We start from the raw sequence: 27,360 nt of genomic DNA, 5'->3' as shown, positions 1-27,360 counted from the left end.
TAACTCCACAAGGAATAAAATAAAATTTCACCTTCCATATCAAAAGCATTACAATAAGAAAATGTGAGGACAATATAAACCTTAATGATCAACCAAAACAGAATCAACGTTTAGGAGTCTCACGACGCAACACCATTTTGAAGACTTTCTTCCTGGCACTCGAATAGCTAAAAGCATTCTTAATGGGGAAAAAAAAAAACACAATCTGAAATATGTATTATGAACTGCACAATCCTACCTGGGGTCTAAGCTTCAAAGTCCACATACTTCCACACACCACTAAAACCCCTTTCAACCTTACAACGTTGTTGGAAATTGAGCTGAAGTACTTAACTGAGATTGCCAACAAAATTAACAGATCTGGATGTCATCTTAAAATGTCTGACCTAGATGGTGGGTATTATGCAAAGATTTTGAATTCCATCAGAAAATAAACCTCTCATTCATGAAGTTAAGTGAACATCATAACTGGATTTTCCAAGTCACTGTTAGATCCTTGGAATTTATCAATTTTACTGAAGGAGGATTTGCAAGCTTTAAGTTTGCATCAATCCAAGCTTTAATTACTAGCTTGATTTCTGAAGCACAAGAACCATTTTAATGAGGAATGACTGTTCAGAATGTGACTCTATTCATTGGAATATGTCGGGGATATTTTAGAAAATATAAAATTCTTGGTTGAATATCAAGAAGGTGTTTCCTCTGGTTAAAAGGTACAGCATCAGGGGTCTTGGTTTTGAGATATGAGGTTGACCATTTGGCACTGAGAAATTACATCTGGAGGAATTTTAACCTTTAGAATTGTATAAATTGCCAGATTATGGATACAGAAGAAGCTGTTGAACATATCAAGATTAAAATGATTATTTTAGACCCTGAGGGGAATCAAGGGATTTGGGATAGAAATGTGAATGTGGCACTGGTGCATTAGTTCTGGCACGGTTTTACAGAACTGTCCAGAAAACTGACAAGCTGTACTCATGCTCTCATTTCCAGTCCCTGATAAAATTAGCTAACATCAGAGAAGCACTCCCTCTGGTAACTTGTGAGAAAAAGCTGTTCAAGGCTGCCAAACATTTCGATGTTTTAGACAATATGTTTCTCAGCATTTCAACTTTCATTTCCCCTCAGTTGATGGGAAGGACAATTTTTTCCTACTTTTTGTAAAAGAAACTTATTTAAGTGAAGTTTAGTCAAAGTCATCTTTGTGCTCACTATAATCCACTATGAAGCTTAGAACTTTAAATAGCTATGATCGCATAAAATGATAAACATTAATCTATAAATAGGGGCAGAATTTAAAAAGTTAAGGCCACAACTCATGGTCTGGTTATCAATAGAAATGCAATGTCACAAATTTTTGTACCAACAGGACCCAAGTTATTTTGTATAATATTATGGTAAATAATAAATGAAGAAAACTGAGGTCCTCCATCAGCCAGCTCCCCTCCATGACTACCAGCCCCCCCCCCCCCCCCCACATCTCCATCGGGCACACAAAAATCAAAACGGTCAACCAGTTTACCTATCTCGGCTGCACAATTTCATCGGATGCAAGGATCGACAACGAGATAGACAACAGACTCGCCAAGGCAAATAGCGCCTTTGGAAGACTACACAAAAGAGTCTGGAAAAACAACCAACTGAAAAACCTCACAAAGATTAGCGTATACAGAGCCGTTGTCATACCCACACTCCTGTTCGGCTCCGAATCATGGGTCCTTTACCGGCATCACCTACGGTTCCTAGAACGCTTCCACCAGCGTTGTCTCCGCTCCATCCTCAACATTCATTGGAGCGACTTCATCTCCAACATCGAAGTACTTGAGATGGCAGAGGCCGACAGCGTCGAATCCATGCTACTGAAGATCAAATTGCGCTGGGTAGTTCACGTCTCCAGAATGGAGGACCATCGCCTTCCCAAGATCGTGTTATATGGCGAGCTCTCCACTGGCCACCGAGACAGAGGTGCACCAAAGAAGAGGTACAAGGACTGCCTAAAGAAAGCTCTTGGTGCCTGCCATATTGACCACTGCCAGTGGGCTGATATCACCTCAAACCATGCATCTTGGCGCCTCACAGTTCGGCGGGCATCAACCTCCTTTGAAGAAGACCGCAGAGCCCACCTCACTGACAAAAGACAAAGGAGGAAAAACCCAACACCCAACCTCAACCAACCAATTTTCCCTTGCAACCGCTGCAACCGTGTCTGCCTGTCCCGCATCAGACTTGTCAGCCACAAACGAGCCTGCAGCTGACGTGGACATTACCCCTCCATAAATCTTCATCCGTGAAGCCAAGCCAAAGATGGTAAATAATAATAAAAAAATAACGATAATATTGAAAATAAGTTTATTGTAATTCCCATAAGCTCAATGCACATATACCAAAAATATTATTTAATGCAACCTAACAGGTATTTTTGTGGGAAAAAAAGTCATAAATTATCCCAGTATGGAAAGAGATAGTACAAAAGATAATTGATAATAAATATTCACTGTTACAGCTCATGCCATAAAAAAATTATGTTTCATTGGAGCAGACAAGTCTTTTTTGTGGTGCTGGAGTGGGGAGAGGGAGGTGGTGTTCAAGAGCCATTTGAAAAAAAAGCTGTCCTTTAACCTCAAGGTCCTGGACTATAGGCTTCTGTACCTTCTACCCGAAGGGAGCAGTGAGAAGAGGTTGTGACCAGGGTGATGGGGTCCATTCTGATATTGGCTGCCTTCTTGACGCAGCGTCTCACATAGATGTCTTCAATGGATGGGAAGCTAGAGACCATGACGGACTTGGCTAGGTTTGCTACTTTCTCCATTCCTGGGCATTTGAGTTACCAAACCAGGCTGTGATGCAACCAGCCAGTATTTTTTCCATTGCACACCTGTAGAAGTTTGATAGAATATTTGACCACATGACAAATTTCCTCAAACTTTTCAGAAAGCAGAGCCATTGTTGTGCCTTCTCCATGGTTGCCTTGACGTATTGGCTGCAGAAGAGATCCTCTGAAATGTTGACTCCCAGGAACTTGAATCCTCTCCACCTCCATCCCATCAATGTAGACAGGTACATGGCTCAAGATTCAATATTCCTTTATTGTCAAATAATCGTACAGAACTTGTAATATTATACAAAACTGTCTACTGCCTGCTGCAGGCAGACAAAGAGTTGCCATTTGTGTCACCCGGAGCCCGTTACGTTGAGAGAGAAAGAGTAGCAACAGGGAGGCCCTTCACAGACACTGAGTGTGTGTGGATTCATCTCCAGTACACCCGCAGCTGCAGACTCATCGGTAACTGGAGCTTGAGATCCAAACCTCTGACGTGATCAGGAAGCCTTCAGTGCCCCAGGCCCTTTTAACCCTTGAACCTTCTGGAATCTTGACTCTGGTTCTCATGAGCCAGTAGTATCCAGCTGCCCACAGCATGTGGGTCCCACGACTCCAAGTCACCTGCAGCCTGTGTGGGTCCCTCAGCTGCTGAGCTCCTCAGTAGTTCCCCGCCATGGTCGCCATCCTGTCTGATGATTTCCTTTGCTTCTCCTAAGTGAAGGAAGGGTTGTTCTCCATGTTTCTGGTGCCCTACACTGGTCCACTGCTCCCCTGAGTCTGCACCCTTTCGTGACCATTGCTGAGCAAAGACTCCACAATCTTGGTTGCAGAATTTTAGTTCCTCCAACAGGCCATTTAGCACCTCTACAAAACCATAGGCATTTGGATTGGGCGGTTGAACCTTCAAAGCAGCGCAGTGTCTCCGCTCCCCTGGGTCTGTATCAGCTGGTTTGGCAGCACTGCCATTTGTTTTCCAACCAAACCCAAAAGTCTCAGTTCCTCAGCCTTCCCTTCCTAAAAACCCATAGCAAGCTCCTTGGTCTTGGTGGCATTGAGAGCAAGATTGTTGTTCTGGCACCAGATTCCCCATCTCCAACCTGCATTCTGACTCATCATTTCTGTTACTCGACCAACATTGGTGAAGTCATCAGCAAATTTGGGGATTGGAGCTGGAGATGAACATGGCTATGCAATCATAGGTGTAGAAAGGACAGAGCAGGGGTCTAAGCACGTGGCTTTGAGGTGCCCGTGCAGATGGTCAGTGATGTTGAAAGCCGCATTGATTGGGGTCTGCCGATGAGGAAGTCAAGGATCAAGTTCAGAGAGATGAACAGAATCTCAGATCCCTTAGTTTGATCAGAGACTTTGTTGTTCAGCCCCAATGCACTAAATACTGTAGCTGCATCAAATCCCATCTCAAAAAAATGTATACAACTTTGTGGCTATACAAAATAGATAGGAAAATTAGTTATGGGGAGGACATGGTACTAATGAGATGTAGGCAGATTAAGTGTGTGAGAGGTGGAATGTGTCACTAAGAAATGAAGGTTGTTCATTTTGGTAGAATGAACATTAGCAATGATTCCCTGTTAGATTTCATACCCAAAGTTCCAAACAATTTGGAAGATATATGCATTTTAGGCTTTACTGTAAGATGGATACAGCCCAGTGGGAGGAATAGCTTGCCCCAGGAGAGCTTTGATAATTTCATAACCAGAGGATTGGGTAGAATTTTGGCCCTCTTATTTAAGGAAAGACATACGCCTTGCAGGCAGTGAAGGAAAGGTTAACAAGATAACCCTTCCAACCAGGAATCAATCCAATGCCAAAAGTTTAAGCAAACTGAGCTCAAGATCTTTTGAATTAAAAGTAAGAGATGATCTTATTTAAAACATACACAATACACAATAGTGGTGTTTAAGGGGAGATGCAGAGATCTTTATCATATGTAAGCAGCAATGTTTGAATACAAATGGTATTTTGTTCAACACATTGTTCGATGTTTTATAATCCAAAGTGGGTTTGACAGGATAGATGCTGAAAGGATATTTCCTGTGATGAGAGAATCTAGAGAGGGGCACAGTCTCTGGATATTGGATTTTCCTGAAAATTCTGAATCTTTGGAGCAAGCTATAGAAGTTTAGGCAAAGTATATGCAAAGTCAAGAAACATAGGAGAAATATGAAACCTGAGTCAAGGTCAAAATTAGATCACTCATATTATAGGGTGGCTTAGGGTGGTATGGCCTAACCCTGTTCTTATCTATTTTTTGTTGTTATGTGAATAGCATAAAATTTGTTCAATCATACACAACATGCATGTACAACTTTTGTAAAGCAAATAATAAAAGATTTTTAAAAAACGACATCTCTAAATATTCTACATACAATATAATTGAAAGCATGATCAACAGCTTTTGGAAGGAAAACCATAATTTTTAAACCATAATCCCGGTTCCCAAGAGGGCGACAATAATAGACCTCAAAGACTTCGGACCTGTGGCAATAACCTCCACCATTATGCGCTTTGAATGTCTGGTGATGGAATACATCATTTATCCAGTCAGTTGGCTCAGTCACTTTGGCAATGACTTGCATCCTTTCCATGTCCTTTAGTTCTTGCTCCAGCTTCTTCTTAAGCTCCTGTGGTAATTTCCTTGGAGCAGGGACGACAGGGCGTGGCAAGATGGCGTAGAGTCTAGACGTGTAATCTCGTCCTCTCTGGCCAAACTTTGAAGAACCCGTTTTTAACTCTTTGTTTTCAGGTTTAATTTTTTTAAAACTTAGTTTAAAGTATCAGGGAATTGTTATGGCTATTAATGGTAAAAAGAATAAACCTCAAGTGCAGAAGAAACTACATTTTCGGAGTGTTGAAGATTTAGGGCTTAGGCAACCTGTTGCAGTTTCAAGTTTGCTTTCTTTCAAGCCTAAACAACAGAGATTGCCTGTGGGAGCTGATAAAATGACTACTACTCACCAGGAGAAGGACATCGCTGGAATTACCCATTCTCAGAAGGAATCGGCGTGTGCCCCCGATGTGGATCCTGATTCTGGCAGCCTGCCGATTTTAATGGAGGGGGCAGGCAAGAAGAAGACTCCACTGCTGGAAAAACTGCCTGTGGTTGAGATGCAGCAGGAGCTGCAGTTACCTAGTTCTGCCACTACTCAAGAGAAAGCAGGGCTGGGCTTTTAATGACTTGCATCCTTTCCATGTCCTTTAGTTCTTTAGTTTACAATGTAAACAGCTAAGCCTTATCGTTCAGCCTATGCTAAATGAAATGTCTCAGAGGCTCAGTTTGGAACTGGATACAGTTAAAATACGTGGAAACATTTTGTGAGGATTTTAAGGCTGCTTTTTTGAAATATCAACAAGTGGCTTCTAATACAGAAAAAGTGCTGGAGGTGGAAAGATTCGTTAAAGAATTGCGAGAACATGAGAAGGAGTTAGAGAGGAAAGTAGACTATTTGGAGAATCAAAGTAGAAGGAATAATGTGAAGATTGTTGGTTTGCCAGAAGGTATGGAAGAACAAGACCCTCTTTGTTTTTTCACCGAATGGATTCCACAAATACTGGGGCAGGAATTTTTCTCTGGAGGCTTGGTATTGGAAAGAGCTCATAGAGCCTTAAGAAGAAGATCTCTACCTGGTCAGTCACCGAGACCCGTGATAATTCGATGCTTGAATTATTTCGACAGAGAAATGATACTTAAAATGCAAGACAACGACAAGCTCTATTAATGATTCAGAATAGTAGAGATTTTTTCTACCCCAATTTGAGTCAAGAGGTTATTCAGCGTCGGTGCCCATTTAATCCAGTTAAAGAAGTTTTGTGGCGTAAAGGCCATAAATCTACGTTTCGCTATCCGGCAGTGTTGAAGGTGTTCTGTGGAGACTTTCAATCTCAGTTTTTTGAGAATGAGCGTGAGACAATGATTTTTGCTGATTCGTTGCCAGATATAAGAGGACAAAGTCATAGTCCACCATTGTCTCCTAAAGAAAAATCTGGTTGCTCTGGAAATGGAAGAAATGGTAGAAATGGAAGAAATGGGAATGGAAAGAGTCCAACTTCTCTTGAAATGCAGTTACCGAGTCTAGAATCTCTTGGATAAATAGAAGAACCTTTTTATTTTTACTTTCTTTTTATGTCATTATGATATCTTGTTGTTAGTCTGTTTGGCTGGGGAAGGAGAGATTTGCTCTATGTTCTATTAGTCATTAGCCACAGGTGGGTGATCCACACCCAAGTTTTGTTTAGGGATTACTACCTTTTGGTAGTTTTTTTTCTTTCTTTTTATTTTTTTTTTAATTTTCATTTTTTTTTAGACTTTAATTTGTGGTTTCTTTTTTCTCCTATTGGAGGGCCTATTTACGTTGATCTGAGTTTTTATATATTGATATTATTAGTTCTTAGTTATATTAGTAGGTATGTCAAAGTTGAAGTTTGCTACTTTTAATGTTCGAGGTTTAAACAGTCCGATTAAGTGTAAACGTATTTTGGCGTATATTAAGAAAATGAAAATTGGTATCGCTTTTTTACAAGAAACACATCTGAATGTCAAAGAAAGTATGAAATTGAAAAGGGATTTTTTTTTCCGACGATGATTGGTCAGATATTTGTTATGATACTGTAACTAGACTGATAAATGCATGTTATGGAATGATTAATTATAATTTTTTTACATCAATTATACTTAACACCTGAAAAACTAAAAAAATATGGTTTTTATGACTCAGATTTGTGTTTTAAATGTGGTAACGCGGTTGGAACGTTTCTTCACGTGGTGTGGTCATGTATAAATAACAATCTTTTTGGAAAAAAATTCAATTGTTTTTAGAATGCCTGTATAAGATTAAAATACCTTTAGACCCGACGGTATTTTTATTGGGTAGTTTGCAACCTTTGAAAGGTCTGGGATTAGATAAATTTCAACTTGCTTTTGTATATTTAGCATTATCTGTAGTGAAAAAATGTATTGCTAGTACGTGGAAGGATATGAATATGATTGATATTAATAGGTGGCTACATGAGATGAAATATTGTTTAAGAATGGAAAAAATTACATATGTTTCGCATGATAATTATAATTTTTTTCTTCATGTGATTGTATATTCAGAATATTTACATTTTGATTTACATTGATTAGATTTTAATATGTATGCTTCATTTTTCTTTATTTTTTTTCATGGCTCTCCTTAGGAGAGTTGGCTGAGGGGGGGGGGGTTCTTCTCTTTTTTTCTTTTTATATAAAATATATAATGTAATGTTCATGTCTAGTTTATTGTTATATATGTTACTTATTCCTGTATCTTGAGCGAATAAATAAAGTTTAAAAAAAAAGAGCAGGGACGACTGGTTTGCAGTTTGGATCTATGGCAATGGGATATTCAAAGTCTCCAAAGGATCTAACTGAATCTTCAAAGCCTTGTTTGTGACTGGAGGTCATTTCTCCAATGGAGGGTCTCTGTTGATGCTTTTGGTATTTTCTTCATCTGGATCTCATAACTGACAGAGATCAACTGCAACTCCCGGCAGCTATCCAGAGCTAGAGTTGCTGGTCCATCTGCATCTACCACGTAGAACGTACAGAGGATGTTCTTTCCCTTATGGCAGCCATTGATCTTTGCTCTCCCCAGCTGCTTGATCATGGGTCTACCATAGGCCATTAATGTGACATTTGCTGTTTCCATTGCACCGCCTTTTGGATACCTTTTTATGATGTTCTCTGGGAACATCTAACAGTAGAGACTGAGTGGAAGAATGTTGCCTTGTGATCCAGTATCTAGCTTCATCTTTAGGTTAAATATTGTGGGCTTGTTCTGGATTGTCCTCTTGTATTTGGATTCTTGTATGCCTCGCTTCCACCTTTCATCTCACCCGACATTTCGCGAAGGTGTATGGATTCTATGTCCAGTATCTAGGTGTCGGAGTCCTCGTTGTTGTTTCCTTTATGTGGTGGATCTTTTTCTTGTCTTTTTTCTTCACTGGTATTACTGTTTTCTTCATGCCAGACTTGAACATCATCGCCCAGTGGTTTGCTTTACCACAAGCTCTTTATTCAGATCCGTACGCGGGTCATTCGTTTTGGTCATCGAAAGAGTGCTCTCTGCTGCACTTCCTGCAGGTCTTGGGGGGGTTTGCACTTTTCTGATTGTGTTCTTTATAGCATCAATCCTTCCTCCTCTTTGCTGTGGGTGGGTCTGCATAGTTAGAGATTTAATTTGCATCCTCAAGGCTTTGTCTAAAGCTTCGGCCAGCTTCAAGCCATCCTTCCCTATGGGACTTTTGCACTTCGGGATGCGCACTCTCCCATATTAGTTGATCATCTAATCTTTCCTCTATATCCTTAAATCTGCATTTTGTAGCAACAATTTTTAGTCTAGTGAGGAAGTTATCAACAGTCTCATCAGTCTCTTGCATTAAGCCTTGAAATTCATAGTGTTTAATTCTATGATTAGACCTGGGTTCAAGGTCAGAAGCAAACTTTGCAAATATCTGCTCTGGATCATTTATCTCCACCTCTATAATCTCCCAGCTATTAAATAAGTCAAAGCCTCGCTCGCCTGTCCAGAGAAGTATATAACTGACCATATGCTCTGCTGTTGCATTTTTAAAATAACTTTTGAATGCTAAATTGCACTTCTGCTGAAACATTTTAAATGATTCAACAATGGTTTCCGCCTCCCTGTTCATCACTGGGTGAACTACTGTTACGCAGTTACAAAATAGTTCATATTATCCTGACTATATAACAGCGCACCTCCCAGAGACGCTGGACCCATTTCAATTCACCTGTATTAGAAATTCCTTTGACAGATGATGCAATAGCCTTGTCGCTTTACTCCTGGAGATTAATGCCTCATACGCCAGTCTGCTGCTCATTGACCTCAGCTCAGCGTTTAATACGATCATTCCCCAGAGGCTGGTGGAGAAGTTGTCCTTGCTTGGACTCAACACCGCTCTCTGTAACTGAGTTCTGACTTTCCAAATGGAAAGACCACAGTCTGTCCGTGTTAGTAGCAGCACGTTGAGCACCATCACGCTGAACACTGGCGCATCTCAGGGCTGTGTGCTCAGCCCGCCTCTGTTCACGCTACTGACCCATGACTGCATCGCCAGATCCAGCTCCAAAGATGTCATCAAGTTTTCAGTTCACACAACAGAAGTTGGCCTCATCAGCAACACTGATGAGTCAAACTACAAAGAGATGGAAAATCTTGTGAAATGGTGTGAAAGTAACAACCTGAGTATTAACATGGGCAAGATGAAGGACACGATCATGGACTTCAGGAGGACCAGGGATGACCACCCTCTACGACACATCAACAACTCTATGGTAGAGAGTGTGGAGAGCTCCAACTTCCCTGGAGTTCATTTAACTCGTGACCTATCATGGACACTCAACATCTCCACATTTGTCAGGAAAGCATAACAACAAGTACACTTCCTGAGAAGACTGAAGAGGGAAAAGCTACCGACCACCATTAAATCAACTTTCTATAGGAGCTCTATCAAGATTGCCCTGGTTGACTGCATCACAGAGTGGTACAGTCACTGCAGATAAATGGATCGGAAGTCAATCCACAGGACTATAAGAGGGCAGAGAGGATCTCTAGAGTCTACCTCCCCAAAAATGACATGGGATTGTTTTCTGAAGAAGGCGCGCAAAGTCATGGAGGACCCCTTCCACCCTGCACACAGCATCTTTCAGCTGCTCAGGTCAGAGCCAGCACCACCAGGCTGAGGAACATCTTCTTCCCCTGGACAGAGAGAATGCTGAACAACCAAAGGAACTGCTCACACTAACCATATGAGACTTTCATATTCATGAAACAATATTTATTTATTTGCATAAATGAATACTTGTCCAGCATATGAATTGTTAATCTATATATGTATTATTTCTAGTTGTGTGGCTGCATGTCTTGCATCAAGGGCCAAAGGACGCTGTTTTGTCAGTTTATACTTGTAATATCCGATAACAATATACTTCACTTGATAATTATTGTAAAATTGTTACCAGGATTAAAGATTCGTTATTTTAAGAAATACAAATTTCATCTAATTCAAGTGAATAAAACCCAAATTCAAATTCAAAATAGAATAAAATTGCAAAATGAGTGCAAAAGCCTTAGAAATCACCCAAATATATGAAAAAAATGCTGTCAACATTAAAGGCATCCAATAAATAACGTTTCCCATCGACATTTGTACCACCTTCAGGGAAGCAAAGGCATTTTATACTAATAAATCAAGTATTTCACTAAGCTTTCCATAATTTATCATGTTCAAGTACACCCTAGAGCAGGCAGTTGAAAAATTCTGTTTAACCCATGAAATCTTTGGGGGCGGGAGCACGGGGAGGGGGCAGGTTTTACTTCGAGAACACTTTTAAAACTTTTTCCTTTTTATTATTTTTAATTGTAAATCATGAACTCATTCCTGATGTAGATGAGCCAAGCTTGCTTCTATGGATGTGTTCTTAAATGTCTCAAACCATTACTTTAAAAATGTGCCAACAGAAGGGGTGCATGTGTGGTTCCTATTTCTTTGATACTCAGAATAATTACACATAAAACAAATTTAATATAGTTTTTTTTTCTTCCATTGACAGATTTGGCTGTTAAAAGATTAACAAGATTGCAGATATGCCAAATTTCTACAGTGCTCGAACAAGATGAAACACCAAGTATGATCCATTAAAATGAAAAATTAAATCTGATAATTAATGACTCAAAATTTGTGAAGCCAACTGCCCGTAAAATAAACAAAACAATGTCTTTATGAACCAGGAATTGCAAAGGATTTCCGATAGAAAATAGCCCATCTGAAAAGGTAATCAGTCGTTATGCTCTTTATAATTCGAGCTAAATTTACTTATAGGATCCAGCATTTTTGTTTTTATTTCATATTTCTATACTGTAGTATTTTGCTTTTTTGTTTACATATGCCTGGGGCTAACCATGAAGTTAAATGCTCCACAACTGATTTGTTGTAAGGACTGCAGTAAATCTATGCCAAGTTGTTGCATTAAAAAGATCGCTGGCTCCAAAATACTTTCAAAAGTTGTCGCCAAAAGACAAACAGTCAGCGGTTATTTTCATGCTAATATAACAATTCCCAAGATGCCAATTCTCAACGTCATAATGGCCATTGTTAATTTCTCCAAGCAGAGGCGGGAAGCTAATATTGTAAATGTATTCATATTTTCATTGCTCAATTTTGACACCAAAAAAATTAAATTATTTAAAGTTTCTGCTAATTGCATTCCACAATCTATTAATTGCATTAATAGATTAACATTAGACCCCCTTGTCTAACTTTGCCAACAAGTTCCATTTTTGCTTCTGCACAATCCTCCATTTATTGAGTTGATTGCAACTTTGATACTCACCATTAAACAGGTACAGAAATATGAACAGCAGTGTCCTGGATTCCAATCGGCCTTTCAATGTGATATAGCTGTCTGTCAAATGACTCAATTGAAAAATGAAATGGCATCCAAAGGGGGGGAAAAAATAGCCATTTTTGTGAAAAAGTTGCAAGTATTTTTCAAAATTATGTGGTCATCGTAATCATTACAGGTCGAGTGTTACACATTTTATTTCCTTTTTAAATCAATGAAGAGTGATCATTTACTGCTCTCTTTACTGGCCTAAAAAATGACCGGAGTAGGGTTACTAAATAATCTATTATTTAGAATTAGGTTTCCTTACCTGAGATTGACGATATCAGTGCTTAGTAGCCATTTGCTTCAGGAGATATCATTAAATGTCGAGGGTGGAATGTAATTAGCATGGTGGCTTAAGTACTTTCTAGAATTTCAGGAACATTGCACAGCTGAAAAGGCTGTCACTTTTCGTCTTGAAGGTGAATAGAACCATGTAATTTTAAATATTCAACCTGAATGCATTTTCAACAAATAGTTGGATCAAAATCCAATCAATGAGGATAAATTTGAGTTTTTAAAATAATACAGAATTTTTTGATCAAAGAATCAAAACACTAACAAGTTTGGAAACAAAAATGTACAGAGAATTTGTGGTTGGAGTGGGTTTGTTCTGTTGATTGATTAATTAGAATTTAATTTGGAGATCAATGCAAAGGATGACATAAACTAAACCAGTGCAAAGAATCAGGCTGATCTCAGCTCCTGGGATTCATTACAATGCTCCAAGGGCAAACAACTTCAGTTTATTCATCCATGGACCTCCCTCCATCATCATGGACACTGATGGTCTCCAAAGAGATATGGTTAGACTGGTGAAGGTGGCAGATTGTGGTGATACAACCACAGCACTGGGCCGCGTGCCCACCAGCCTACTGCAGGGGGCGACCTCTGTACCTGCAGGAAGACCACCTGGGAGGGTGACTCCACCTGGCCGGCTGTCAATCACTGACCTGTACATAGACTTGAGCCGGCCCGTCCTGAGCCAGTCATACATGGAGCTATCGAGACTACGACTGGTGTACAACAGAGTTTAAGTGAATTAAGGCCTGTACTACAGTCTTTTCTGTGTTCTGTGTCTGCATGCCGCACCACAGCACACCGCCCAGATCAATGAAAGCAGTAACATTTTTTCTGCAGGAAAAAGTAATCTCAGGGTTGTACATGATGTCATATATGTACTCTGACAATCTGAAACATCATGCTGAGAAATGTGTAAGTTACATTTTCGTAGGAAGAAAAGAGGCAGTATAAACTGGAGACGCGATTTTAAAGGGGAACTCAAAGTGAAATATACATATGCAAGTTAGGCAAAAGCAACAAGTGAGAAGTTGGTTACAAAAGTACCATATATAGGATTCTGAGGACAAGGAAGGAAGACATGCTGATCTTCTCTCTGAAAAGCACTGGCTCGACCACATATAGAGTAATAGGCCCAGTTTTGTGACCAAGATTTTTGTCAGAGATGAAAACTTTCAAGAGCAAACAGAAGAAATTAATGAAATTCTTTACAGGGATGAGACACTTTAATTATGTGAATAGATCAGAGATTCTGTGTTGTTATTGCCCCATCTTGTGAATTTAGCTGAAGTAGAAATATTGCCTAGATTCTTTGCATTTTTTTTTAATATCTGCAGTTTGAAGTAAGTGTTTTATGCCCAGTAGTTCAGCATTCTCATTGTACAGTCAGCCAAGATCTCTATCAGATTAAGAAGCAGCAAGTACAAAATGTTGGCAGGTAAAAATATTTTCAAACCAATGTACTTAAAAACAATACAATATGGATTTGCGATTATAAATTAGCGGACACTGTCTGACAAGAAAACAATAATGTTATACTGGTGTTCTGTCAAGTGGTTTGCAGATTGAAAGACTAATGGCATGGTGCTAAGATAACTTCTCTCTCAACTTCAGTAGGAAGATGATCACCGGCTTCAGGAGAGGGGGCAGCGGCCACACCCCTGGCCATATCAATGGCTCTGAAGTGGAAAGAGCAGACAGCTCCAAGTTCTTGGGAGTAAATACCTCCAATGACTTGACCTGGACCAACCACGTAAACGCCACAAGAATGCATGTCAAAACCTCTAATTTCTCAAGGAAATAGAGCAGAGTCCCTCATCAACTTCTAATGGTGCACCTTCGGTAATATGCTCGCTGGAGGCATCGCAGTATGGGTAATGGGAGCTGTTCGGTCCAAGATTGGAAGAAGGCGCAAAGGATAAGTAAATGCAGTGCAGAACATTATGCAAGCTTCCCTCTGCTCCATACACTCCGTCTACATCCCCCACTGCCTCGGAAAGACAGCCAAAGTACCGAAGGCTTCAACTCAAACCAGACATATTCTCTTCTTCCTCTTCCCATCGAGAGAAGGCTCAAAAGTGTGGAATGGTGCACTAGCAGGCTTTCAGGTGGGTTCTTCCCCGCAACCATCATGGACCCTGAAGAAAATCCACACCAGTGTTATCATGGTCCCCTTGCTTGGTGCTAACTGACCTTTTTCTTTCCTTGATTTCAAGATTTTTGTATTGTCACGTAATAAAACAGATGTGATTTTATTGTCATGTAATATTACCTCACTGTCAAAAGACAAAGGAGGAAAAACCCAACACCCAACCCCAACCAACCAATTTTCCCTTGCAACCGCTGCAACCGTGCCTGCCTGTCCCGCATCGGACTTGTCAGCCACAAACGAGCCTGCAGCTGACGTGGACATTACCCCTCCATAAATCTTCGTCCGCGAAGCCAAGCCAAAGAAGAAAATATTACACTAAACAGCATTTAGTCTGCTGTAAGCCAGATAAAGTTTTGCCATTAGCAGAAATTGCCTGCTGCCGCTTCCATTAAGAGAAAGAGAAGCAAAATAGAGTCCCTTCAAAATCCCTGAGTGTCTGTGGGTTCGCCTCCAGCACTAGCCTAGCCTTTTTAGCCACACAGACCAGGCCCAAATCATCATCAGATCCAAACCTCTGACATGATCAGGAAGCCTTCAGCGCCTGACGACTCTTGGGAGTCCCTCCCGCCCTCGACTCCCTCTTGAATCCCGGTTCCAATACCTGGTGCCCTTGAGCCAGTCTCAGGCAGCCCGCAGCCTGGTATGAGTTCTTTGACCTCCAGGCACAAGCAGCCTGCAGCCTGCCTGGGTTCCTCACCTCGAGTTGTCAACAGCCCTCAGCCTGTGAGTTCTTCAGCAGCAGGGCCCCTCACTGGTCTGCCGCCATGGTCACTGCCCATAGGGCCGTCTCCTCTGCTTCTCCTTCTCAGCAGGGGGTGATCTCTCCAATGTCTGTTACCCTGCATCAAGCCTCAGCTTCCCTGAAATCTGCAGCCCCTTGAGGCCACTGCCACCTTGGGCCCGGATCCCGTGGTGACAGGATTGTAAAATAAAACACTGTCGGCTCCTTCAACGAGCCTGTATGGAGCCGCAGATAATAGGATTGGATGGCAGAAGCTTGCAGAGGAGCGCTGTGTCTTCTCTCCCCATTCTCCCGGGGCCCGCACCAGTAGCAACGCTGAAGGTGCATTCTTCCACTTTATAAAGCTGCACGATTAGTTAACCTGTTGGACTGTTCATAGAACAACCCTTCTCACTCTACCAGGTATCATGTGACAAACAGACTAAACCTAAACAATGCTGGTATCACCATGATTTTATCGACTAACTCAACTGTTGAGGTATGTTGAGTGAGTAGCAAATCCATCCAAAAGGGAAGTTCATCAAAATTGTTACTTAATCGTACAGTAGTATTATACTGGAAGCTTCGGGAAGTTCATCAAAATTGTTACTTAATCGTACAGTAGTATTATACTGGAAGCTTCGGGAAGTTAATCAAAATTGTTACTTAATCGTACAGTAGTATTATACTGGAAGCTTCGGGAAGTTAATCAAAATTGTTACTTAATCGTACAGTAGTATTATACTGGAAGCTTCGGGAAGTTAATCAAAATTGTTACTTAATCGTACAGTAGTATTATACTGGAAGCTTCGGGAAGTTAATCAAAATTGTTACTTAATCGTACAGTAGTATTATACTGGAAGCTTCGGGAAGTTAATCAAAATTGTTACTTAATCGTACAGTAGTATTATACTGGAAGCTTCAAATAATGTTCTGTTCTGTTGCAACCCAAAATTTAAATATCAAGTAGTTAAAGATCGTGCAGATGAAATACAGCATGTAATTGGATTACATGAAGAACCTGGCAGAATAAAAATATCCCAATTTGCAGCATCCACATACAGCAGAAGTAATTCAGACAGGTCGTGTCTATATATTGAAAAGTTCCTCTTTTCCTTCATCAACCATCAACATTCAAAACTGAAGCTGGATTCTGGTATTCTTTTCCAGAAAAAAATACTAAAATGAATTTTTTTAAAATAACAGTTCTTTTTGTAGACTTTAAACTAAAAGCTTATATCCAATAAAAGATCATGTTGCTGTCCCCTCCCCCCACCCCCCACCCCCATGCTTCTGTTAACTTGTGCATTACACAATTGAGCCATAAAAACAAAGACATTCAAATTTTGATTCTTAATCTGCTGAGTTACTAATCTCAGCCAGGTGGTGACAAGAGCACCAAATTGGCCTCTTTAGCCTAATCACCATCTAATGGCCTCTATTAAAACTGCATGTGCATGAATGTCAGGTGAAGGTTTCAGGATTTGTTTACATGACCTCTCACAATGAATAGTGTGGCAAAACTGGCAAGATTTTAAAAATTAAGCAAATCCAGTTGAGCACCATAAGAGAGCGATGGATGCCCAAAGAATTATGTCGAAGCAGATGTGAAGTCTTTTTAATTGAAAATAGAAATAAATGATAAAAAAAAACAAAAATACTTGAATTCAGAATACAGGTATTTCACATTTTGATTTGCAGTAGAACAAGGATTGCTCAAATACAACCAGATCATATTTTCTTTCATGATCAACTGAAAAATTTTGTTCAATCTTTCAACCTTTGCTCAAATATTTATTGCAGAAATTGTAAATCCTGCTGCTGATATTCACTTGTACTCGATTTAAGTTTGTGTTCCTCTTTTTCCAGGAAAAATTGAATCCCTTTCTGTACACGACTAATGCAAAATTTGCAATCACTTTACTTAATGCCAGTATATCCTCAGCCACAAGCTAATTTTTCATTTTACTGGGAATTCCCAGAAGAACTGGCCTAGTTGCACACAGAGGTGAAACAGCACCAGGGCCCTTAAATTTCAAGTCGGATTCATCATTAAGATGACCCAGCTCAGATACAAAAATTAGTCTCAAATCATTCTGCTTACAAGAAGCCATGTGCTTACCAAACATTCCAGCTCTAGGTAAAGGTGAGGAGAGCACTATTGAGGATCCCATCATACTGCTAATCAGACCTTTTTGTTCAGTAAGAAGAAAGGAGAATGAAAAATCAACAGAGTGAAAATGGAATGCCATATTGTTATTATTTTCTCAGTACATGGGACAAAGGCTAAAATGGAATTACTGAAATAGAAAAATTATGATAGTTATTTGTTTCCCCCACCCCCCAAAATCAGGCCAACCAGTCAAAGGAAGAAATTATTTCAGGTATTATACTGATGAAGAAATAGTTTTATTTTACCAGTCTTTCGGAAATAATACCACTATTCTAAACCACAATTAAAATTTAGGCTACAGTATAATTAGATTTTTAAAACTGAAATGAATACAAGATAAAAACAAATGTTGCTGAAATGCTTATTCTGTAATTCTGTGCATTGGAACTGTGGGTGGGGGTGAGGTTGGAGGTTAGGGGTTAATAAGCATTCAGCCACAGCACAGGATCATCTTAAGGCTCATAATTATAACCGGTACTAAAGCAGATCTAATGTTACCCCATTTCCCGTTGAAACCACAGCATACTCACGTACATTAATGTTTTATAAATACTTCTTTCACAGATGGTAATCATTTTGTCAGTTCGTTTACATTTTTGACACCCTGATTTATTGGCACTCCACTAAACAGCCCTATTAACCAGGTTACTTGCAATTTTTAGATCTCTTTATGTAGCATGCAGCCAAAAAGTCACGGTGGTCGCACATAGATACATCGGTGATGTCAAAATACCTTTCTCCCCACCTTTCGAATTTCACCAAATGTTTGGAATTTACAGACTTCAAAATGTGATTCAATAAACCTCATTGCACATTAAACCATAATGTAATATTAATTCAACGGCAGGTTATAGATTTGCATCAATAAAACTGGGGCACTGTACGCTAACTACACAAATGCACCTGAATGTTGCACAGAAGCAGATTAGATAGCAGTACTGGCTAAACGTACTCCAGCTCCAACAAAAGATCAGTAAAGTTCAAAATCTTCCCCGCCCTTCATTGCTGATCCACAACATCATAAAGTGTTTTAGTTATTCTGGATAACGTTCTGCAGCATTGGTACTTGTAAATGGGAAGTGCTTATTTTTTTAAACGAGGGAAAATAGTGTTAATGAAAAGTTGTAGCACATTACAGACTACTGGATCTTTACACACACAATTAAATCTGAAGGGATTCGTCTTTATTCACAGAAGTAGTTTGTTGCCAAATTATCTTTAGAGTGTTAACCTAATATTTATAGAGTCGATGAAGAGAATGGAAATTTAACCAAAGAACTAAATGTCAATTTTGATTGTATTTCCGTGCAATTGGTGCTTACTCATTTCTGAAGGACTTAACAATTAAGATTTCCACAACATTAACAAGGGAAGAATACTGATAAAATCAGCCATTGAGATTTAATAACTATTTAGTCTGGAAAAGCAGCAATAAAATAGGAGAACATTTTCAAATACTGATGAAGGTTTTTCATTTACAAAGGGAGGATGAGAACCAGAAATAGACCATGAAATACATTGGGGAAAAAATAGCAATTTATGGGGCAGTATAGTTTTATATGGTAACCCATACCCAACAGCTGCAAAACATTGAAACATTTATTGTATCTCCTTTCATCCTATTCAAACAAGATCTTTGTATAGTCGGAACAATTTTAGTCAGTTCTGGTAATCTGACCTAAGCTCATTTTTATCTGACCCCAATGTTTTCACATCATTAATAAAGAAAGAATCTAAACAGAGACTACATATATTGGTACAAGAAAAGTTTACATAGTTCATTTAACCCTGTGAAATATGATGAGACAATTTGCTATCCTTCAAGTACCCAGTAAAATGCATGGATTTAAAGTAATACACATTTTCTTACTGGGGTCATAGGTCATTGGTACCACTTTCAACCAAATTCTGTCTTAAGAATTAAAAGCAAAAATGGTTATTTTCTTATGAAAGATGACTTACTATTTGACCCTTGCTGAAAGAAAACACATTTTGATAATCAACAATATGTATCAGGGCTCTCTGAACATCACGGTTTAACGGAATAGATTTATTCGTCAAAAGAAAGTGCTCATACGTTTAATTAAGACCATAAAATTCTTGGTAAATGATCCATTCCACAAAGAAATATTTAGTCCCTTAAAACCAGATGCAAAAAGGTAAACACGTTCATTTATCGTGAGAGTTTTAACAGAATAAAGACCAAGATACATACAAATGGAAAATAGGATGAATGTACTTTTATGAAGATTATCTCTGACTGAAGTTTCATTGGTTTCTTCTCACTAGATAGCAGCTTGATGCTTCTATTTTGCGCGAGAAAAGTTTATAAACATAACAATTTGTCCTCTTGCTGTCTAATGGACCCAAGGGTTCAACAACTGGCCAGTCCCACTCAGTCCTCCAATGCACCATCACGCAGGCACTTACTAAGATCAATGACTATTTTAAATACTCCTTGCCCAAATGTATTCCTTTGAAAATCATTAAATGGCTAACAGTAAAAGCATTTAACAATTTGGTGAGAAAATAACCCTACATTATTATAGCTCAATAACTATTTGGCAGGTGGATGTTTTGCAGCATGAATCAGTTGAGACAAAATTATTTAATCTGTTGTAATTTACTGCAAGGATAATTTAGCATTCTAAACATTCACGGGCAATTTCTTCCCAGATTTACAAATCCAACCCAAAATTACACAAAGTAAAGATTTACCAACAGTACCTCAAAGTTTTATTTTCTCCAGCATCTTAACTAATCTTTTACAATATCTAAATTAAACTTGTAATAAACCATGGTTTTAATGAGCCATTTTTGAAAGAAACACCAGTCAGTTTAACTTTGAATTGTAATTCTAAAATTCATCTTTTTCCAAGCTGATCATTTTTTGAGGGCTATCCTGGAAAGAAATTAATGTTCACAAAAAGGATATTTAAAAGACTCTTCAATAGGCACATGGATGTAAGAAAATTGGAGGGATATGGGTGTGAGGTAGGGAAGGATTTGATTGATATGGAGTAGGTTTATTGTGGGCCATAGGGATGGGCACGGTTAGTGGAATGCTCTTTCAGTGCTAGTGTCCCAAATTCAAATCCAGTGCTGTAAGGAGTTTGTACATAATCCCCATGACATGCATGGGTTTTTTTTCTGGGTGATCTGGTTTCCCTTCACCCTGCAAAATGTATGGGTTGGAACATTCATTGCGCGGCATGTTTTATGGTCCAGAATGATCTTCTACCGTGCAGCATCAGGCATCAGTATCAAACAAATTAGTGTACTGTTCTACATTCTATCATTGTTTTTCTTTATCAACATATTCTTCAACCTTCCCCTTTTTCTCTTCCCATCCCTTCTTCTAGTGCAGGAGCCCTAAATCTACTTTTTTTTAGGTGAAGGACTTTCCTAAATTTTCTCAGATCATGCACCTAGACCTGCATTTAACTCAAACTATCTGACTCAAATAGTCAATGCACGTGAATATATTGAAAATTTTAAATTATTTTAGAAGCCTTAAATCAAATGTCTTTCATTCCAATATTTTCAAAGTATAAATTTCTGAAGATAGTTTTAAGGACAAAGAGTTGGGGCAGGATCGGGGTCTACACAGCTAGGAGATTTTTTTTTTTAAAAAGCACCTAACTCAAGTGCAGTGGACACTTTGGATTGTGTGACTAATTCCCAAGGACGTAGCCTCTAACACTAAAGAAGTCCTAAGCAAAAGTACAATTTAGTGCCTATGAAGTCAAACAAGCGTTATATAGTTTGACATCGACGCAAAGATCCTGTAACCTAAATATATTTGTTGCAATATGCATCAGCAAGTGCCAAAGCAATTTCAACTCTAGCCTTGCACTTGAGAAAGGGACTCTCAATAATAAGTCCCGACCCAAAATGTGGGCCAACTATTTCTACTCACCGTTGCTACCTGACCTGCCGAGTTTCTCCGGCAACTCAAGATTCCAGCCTTTACAGTTTCTGTATTTTCTATTCTTGCCCTTGGCTGTTGGCTGCCTTAGGTGGCTGGTTGTATGAAGAGCAATCCTTTAAATATGCATTTTATTTCAGGTACCGATATCTAAAAGCCTCATGTATCCAACTTTGCTTGTAATTCATTTCCCCACCAAAATATTTACACTTCATCTCCTTTTCAGTTTTGAATTTGAAGACCTTTCTCCAAACTTCTCATCTAGACCAATGACTGAACAGTCAATTTGAGATCATTGTATGTTCAAGGATCCCTTACAGCCATGTCTATAAATACAGAAGCTTTCCCATACATGTCATAAAAATCTAGTGACCCTTAAGTTAATGAGAATATGACAATTTCCTTTTCTAACCCACATAACTTTATTTAAGAACTTACGATTTTTATCAAAGCAGACAACATTTTCAAAATTAAATTCCTCAAAATGTAAGTGAACGAGCCTCAACCTTCCTTTACAGTAACCTGTACACTTCCCCACAAATGCATTTCTCATGATTCCTTTGAGCAACATCTCTTCAACTTGGGTCAGATCCCTGGGTCGATCGGGAGCACCCAGAGGATGGGCCCAGCGTGCTCAGTGCACGGGCCCAGCACTTGTTTAGAAAATGGTGGCACTACCGGAGCCACTGTAATGGCAGCACTGCCGCTGGTGCAGACCCGCGAGGGGCGGAGATACAGTGCTCCCGCAGAGTCCGACCGCCAAGTATCTGCCGTCAGTTCCGCACAGGCTTTGAGTGGCCCATTAAAGGAGCTGACAGTAGTTTTATTTAAAATCCCGCGACCATGGGATCTACACCCAAGATGGCGGTGCTTCTGATCAGCAGCACCCACAAGGGGTTGCAGATTCCAGGGGAGCAGAGGACTGGTCCAGAAAATGGGGAGTCCATCCCCAGTCTGAGAAGGAGAAGCAGAGATGACTCACAGGATGGTGACCACAGCGGCAGACCAATGAGGGGGCTCTGTGACTGAAGGACCAATGCATGCAGCGGGCTGCTGGCGACTCGAGGGGAGGAACCCTCAGAGGCTGTGGGCTGCTAGAAACTGGTTCGACCTGGCTGAAGGAGTACCAGGTATCGGAACCAGGATACGAGGGGCTGCCGAGGCCGCTGAAGGGTTCCTGACCCTGTTGGAGGTTCAGATCTGAAGCTTGGGTCGTCAATAGTTTGGACTGGACTGTGTGGCCTCAGAGGCTGCAGAAGCACTGGAGACTAATCTACGGACACTCGGTAACTCTGGGGTGAACTCTCTTTTGCTTCGCTTTCTCTGACTGTAAGAGGCGCGCTTCAGGCAATTTCGGCCATTGGTGAATCTGTCTGCCTTACAGCGGGCAAAAGCAATTTCATGTAATATGACACTGCTTTATTACAATGACAATAAATTGAATCTTGAATCATGAAATACAGCTAGAGTTCCCTGGTTATGATTCAGTACCGTTTCACAAAATGTGTAGAGGGTCCCCTTCTGCTTCTTGCAAATAATCGCAGAACCCAATGAGCAATAAAATGAATAACAAGGTATCATACTGAACACAGAGCCTGGTTTTAAGTACCTAAAGGTGCAAATGAATAGGGTATGGTATATCCATTCCAATTTGATATGTGTTCATTAAATGTCAACCCCAGGCCTCAGGTCTTGAATTAGAAGAGAAATTAATTGCACAGAAGGCGATGATTCAACTCGATGTCCATTCAAATTGATGAGCAGGTATTCAGTACAGCTTCACCTATCTGTCAGTAGTCTGAGGGCACACTCCAAAGTCTCCCTGTTCACCTACATTAGTATCCACCCAGTAATTGAGAATTCATTTGTAAATTTTCCCTATACAAATTACCTAACATTTCTCGGCACTGAATTTTCTGCAACTGCCTTAATTACCTTCTGGCAATGAAGACCATGTCCTTGTCCAATTAGGTCCTGCATCAATGGTGCTCATCAGCCCCACACCCACAACCTTCCCTTGTCCCTAAAATTCCGTGCAGGTAAAATAACAAGGGGAGGTGGGGGCCCTGTTTTATCCAGCATTAGTTCTATTCAATTGCATTTGTTACTCATTCATTATTGGATAGGTTTCCCCACAATAAAACATAGTATAGCACAGTACAGACCCTTCGGGCCACAGTGTTGTACTGACCACAAGCCACCACAGAGAGCTTCATTTGTAGAGGCACAGAGAATTGAACTCAGTGACCACTGTAATAAAAAAAAACTTTTCCCAATTGTAATCCTCAAATGTAGATCATTAATGCAATAAGTGAAAACCAAGTCAAGTTTATTATCATCTGATTGTGCCAGTACAACATGACAAAACAGCATTCTCTGGTCCTCACTGCAAAACACGCAGACACACAACCAGACATAACACACAAGTATTTATATCTACAAATTAATAAATAAATATTGTTTTGTAAAATATGAGAGTCTCAGATGATCAGTGTGAGCAGTTCCTTTGGGTACTGCCTGTGGGAAGAAGCTGTTCCTCAGCCTGGTAGTGCTGGGTCTGATCCTACTGTATCTCTTTGCTGGCAGGAGATGCTGTGTGCAGGGTGGAAGGGGTCCTCGATGATTTTACACACCCTCTTCAGACAAAAATCCCAGTGTATCACATCGATGGGGGAGAGGGAGACTCCAGTGATCCTTTCTCCCACTCTTATGGTCTCATGGATTGACCTCTAATCCATTTCTCTGCAGCAATCGTACCACACAGTGATGCAACCTGCCAGGACTCTCCCAGTAGAGCTCCAGTAGAAGGTTAACATGATGGCGGCTGGTAGCTTTGGCCACTTCAGTCTTCTTGGAAATGCATTCACTGTTGCAACTTCCTGTCAAGTAAGAAGAAATGTACTCACGATAGGTCGCTATTTAAGAGAATCCCAAGGAACTTGGTGCTCTCTACTCTTTCCACTACAAAGTTATTGATATGTAGTGGAGGGTGGTCATTCCTGGTCCCCTTGAAGTCCAGGATCACCTCTTTCATCTTGTCCACGTTGAGACAGGTTGTTATTCTCGCACAATACGGTGAGATTTTCCACCCCTTATTTGTAGCACGACTCATTGTTGTTGCCGATGAAGCCAACTACTGTAGTGTCATATGGCGATGCACGTGGAGCTGAATCTGGCGATGCACTTGTGGGTCAGTAGAGGGAATAGGAGCGGGCTGAGCACACAGCTCTGAGGTGCACCAGCATTCAATGTGATGGTGCTCGACAGTCTGCTACCAAGCCGGACAGACTGGGGAATGATCGTATTAAACACTGAGCTGAAATCAATGAACAACCTAGTATCTGAGGTGTCATTTGCCAGGTGGATCAGAATGGAGAGAAGGAACAAGGCTATAGGATTATCAATGGAACAGTTTCTTCCACTGATGAGTTGAAATGGGTCCGGTGTCTCTGAAAGCTGTGCTTTGATGCTTTCCATCACCAGATGCTCGAAGCATTTCATACAGTGGAGATCAGTACCACAGGCCAGTAGTCATTGAGGCCTGTAACTGTGGTCCACTTCTGTATCGGGATAATGGTAGTGGTCTAGAAACCTGCTGGGACAATGGACTGCTGCAGTAAGATGCTAAAGATGTCCGTGAAGACCTCCATCATTTGGTCTATGCAGTCCTTCAATATCCCAGCAGGTATGTTGTCTGGTCTTGCTGCTTTGTTGAGTTCACTTCAGATATACTTCTCCTCACCTCGGTAATATAGGGGGTCCGTTCATTAGGGCGATACAGAGCTTCATCATCATCCTGTTCTTCTCATCAAACTGGGTATACAATGTGTTTAGGCTGTCCAGAAGGTAGGTGTCATTGTCTTTAACTCACAACATTGATTTGTGATCTGCTACATGCACCTCCCATTGCTGGTGTCGCACAGGCTGACTGGATATTGGAGTGGAATTCTGCCATTCAAATTCAAAGTTCAAATTTATTACAAATTTCTCCTTCACAATCTTCATCAGTACCGGAGCACCACAGGGCTGTGTTCTTAGCTCCTGCTCTACTCACTTTATACCTACGACTATTTAGCTTGGTACGACAATAACACCATCCACAAACTTGCCGACGATACCACAGTAGTGGGTTGTATAAAGGAAGGGAATGAGTCAGCAAACAGGATGGTGATTGAAAATCTGGCTGAATAGTGCACCAACAACAACCTCGCACTCAATAAGGAGCTGATTGTTGACTTCAGGAAAGGAAAGCCAGAGGTACACAATCCAGTGATCACTGGGGGATCAGAAGTGGAGAGGGTGAGAAAATTTAAGTTCTTGGGGGGGGGGGGGGGGTCACTATCTTGGAGGATCTTTCCTGGACCCAAAACACCAATGGCATCATGAAGAAACCACATCAGCACCTCTACTTCCTCAGGAGTTTGCGGAGGTTTGGTATGACACCAGAAACCCTTGGAAATTTCCACAGATTATGTGGTGGCAAGTGTGCTAACTGCCTGTATCATGGTCTGGTATGGGGACACCAATACCCCTGAGCGTAAAGCCCTCCAAAAGGTAGTGGACACAGCCCAGGACATCACAGGCAAAACCCTCCTCACTATTGAGTACATGTACAGGGAACTCTGTTGTCAGAGAGCAGCAGCAGTCATCAAAGACCCACACCACCCAGCACATGCTCTATTCCCTCTGCTGCCATCAAGAGGGTTAGATGCCACAAGACTCGCACCATGAGGTTCAGGAACAGCTGCTACCCCTCGCCCATCAGACTCCTCAATGATAAACTCAGAGACTCATTTTAAGGCTCTTACTTGTGCACTTCATTGATTTTATTTTGTTCTCTCTGTATTACACAGTTTGTTTACATTTGTTATCTGTTTACAGCTCTTTATTAGTTTATATGTTTACACAGTGTATTTTGTTGGCACTACCAATTAATGGTAATCTGCCGTGCCCACAGGAAAAAGGAAACTCAGAATTATATGTGATATCATGTATGTACTTAGACAATAAATCTGAGTACGTACTTGATATCACATACAACCCTAAGATTCTTTTTCCTGCGGGCCAGGCAGAATTTCTACTTTTCGGTAACTCTAAACTGTACTTGAGAAGATAGAAATGTAAACAAAAGAAGAAATGAAACTGACAAATCAAATCCAGATAATAAATAATGAGCAAAGTAAGGGTCTTTAAATTAGACTATGAATGAGTCTCCTGTTCTGGAGTCTGATGGTAGAGGGGCAGCAGCTATTCCTGAACCTGGAGGGACAAGTCTTGTGGCGCCTGAAACTCTTTCCTGATGGCATTAGCAAGAGCAGAGCACGTCCAGGGGGTTACGAACCATGCGTAACGAGCAACAATAGACAATGAACTAGTCAGTGTTTAATTTTAAAACACTAATTTTATTTGTAACTCCTAAACTATAGCCTTAACTTTTTAAACCATCCTTACCACTAAATCTATACACAGCTATGCGTAGGGTGGGTGCGTGCGTGCGTGGATATGTGCATGCATTTATGATATTCCCAAACCATTACATTCCTGTCCAAAACCTAGGAAAAGTCACTTCAAAATTCAGTCTTTCAATTTCTTCATTAATGGCTGATAATTTAATTTGTATAGATGGCCTAGATTATTATCTAGTTGAATACCTAGGTATCGGATTGCTTGTGTTTGCCATTTAAATGGTGATTTTTCTTAAACTTTGTGAAATCCGCATTATTACAAGATGACTTAGAACAATGGAAAGATTTACCACTAACAATGATAGGAAGGGTAAATTGCATTAAAATGAATATCTTCCCAAGGATACAATAC

General features: G+C 40.3%; 1 protein-coding gene and 1 long non-coding RNA gene across 14 annotated transcripts in view; one reads left to right on the top strand and one right to left on the bottom strand.

Moving 5' to 3' along the window:
• The window catches only part of LOC138764158 (ERC protein 2), an 871,420-nt gene that overhangs the window by 614,102 nt on the left and 229,958 nt on the right, over nucleotides 1-27,360 (bottom strand). The window lies entirely within an intron of this gene.
• The window catches only part of LOC138764159 (uncharacterized), a 46,867-nt gene that overhangs the window by 9,736 nt on the left and 9,771 nt on the right, over nucleotides 1-27,360 (top strand). For 7 of the 8 annotated variants that reach the window (XR_011358013.1, XR_011358009.1, XR_011358012.1 and 4 more), the window contains 3 exons: nucleotides 2,935-3,060; nucleotides 11,436-11,656; nucleotides 14,184-14,824. This is a non-coding gene — a long non-coding RNA (uncharacterized lncRNA). Of the gene's footprint in view, nucleotides 1-2,934; nucleotides 3,061-11,435; nucleotides 11,657-14,183; nucleotides 14,825-27,360 lie in introns of those variants that run through there. The other variant, XR_011358014.1, reaches the window with a different exon arrangement.

The sequence above is a fragment of the Narcine bancroftii genome, chromosome 5, assembly GCF_036971445.1.
Source record: "Narcine bancroftii isolate sNarBan1 chromosome 5, sNarBan1.hap1, whole genome shotgun sequence".
NCBI lineage: Eukaryota > Metazoa > Chordata > Chondrichthyes > Torpediniformes > Narcinidae > Narcine > Narcine bancroftii.
The sequence above is the reverse complement of the archived record's forward strand: the minus strand, read 5'-3'. Positions and strand labels throughout refer to the sequence as shown.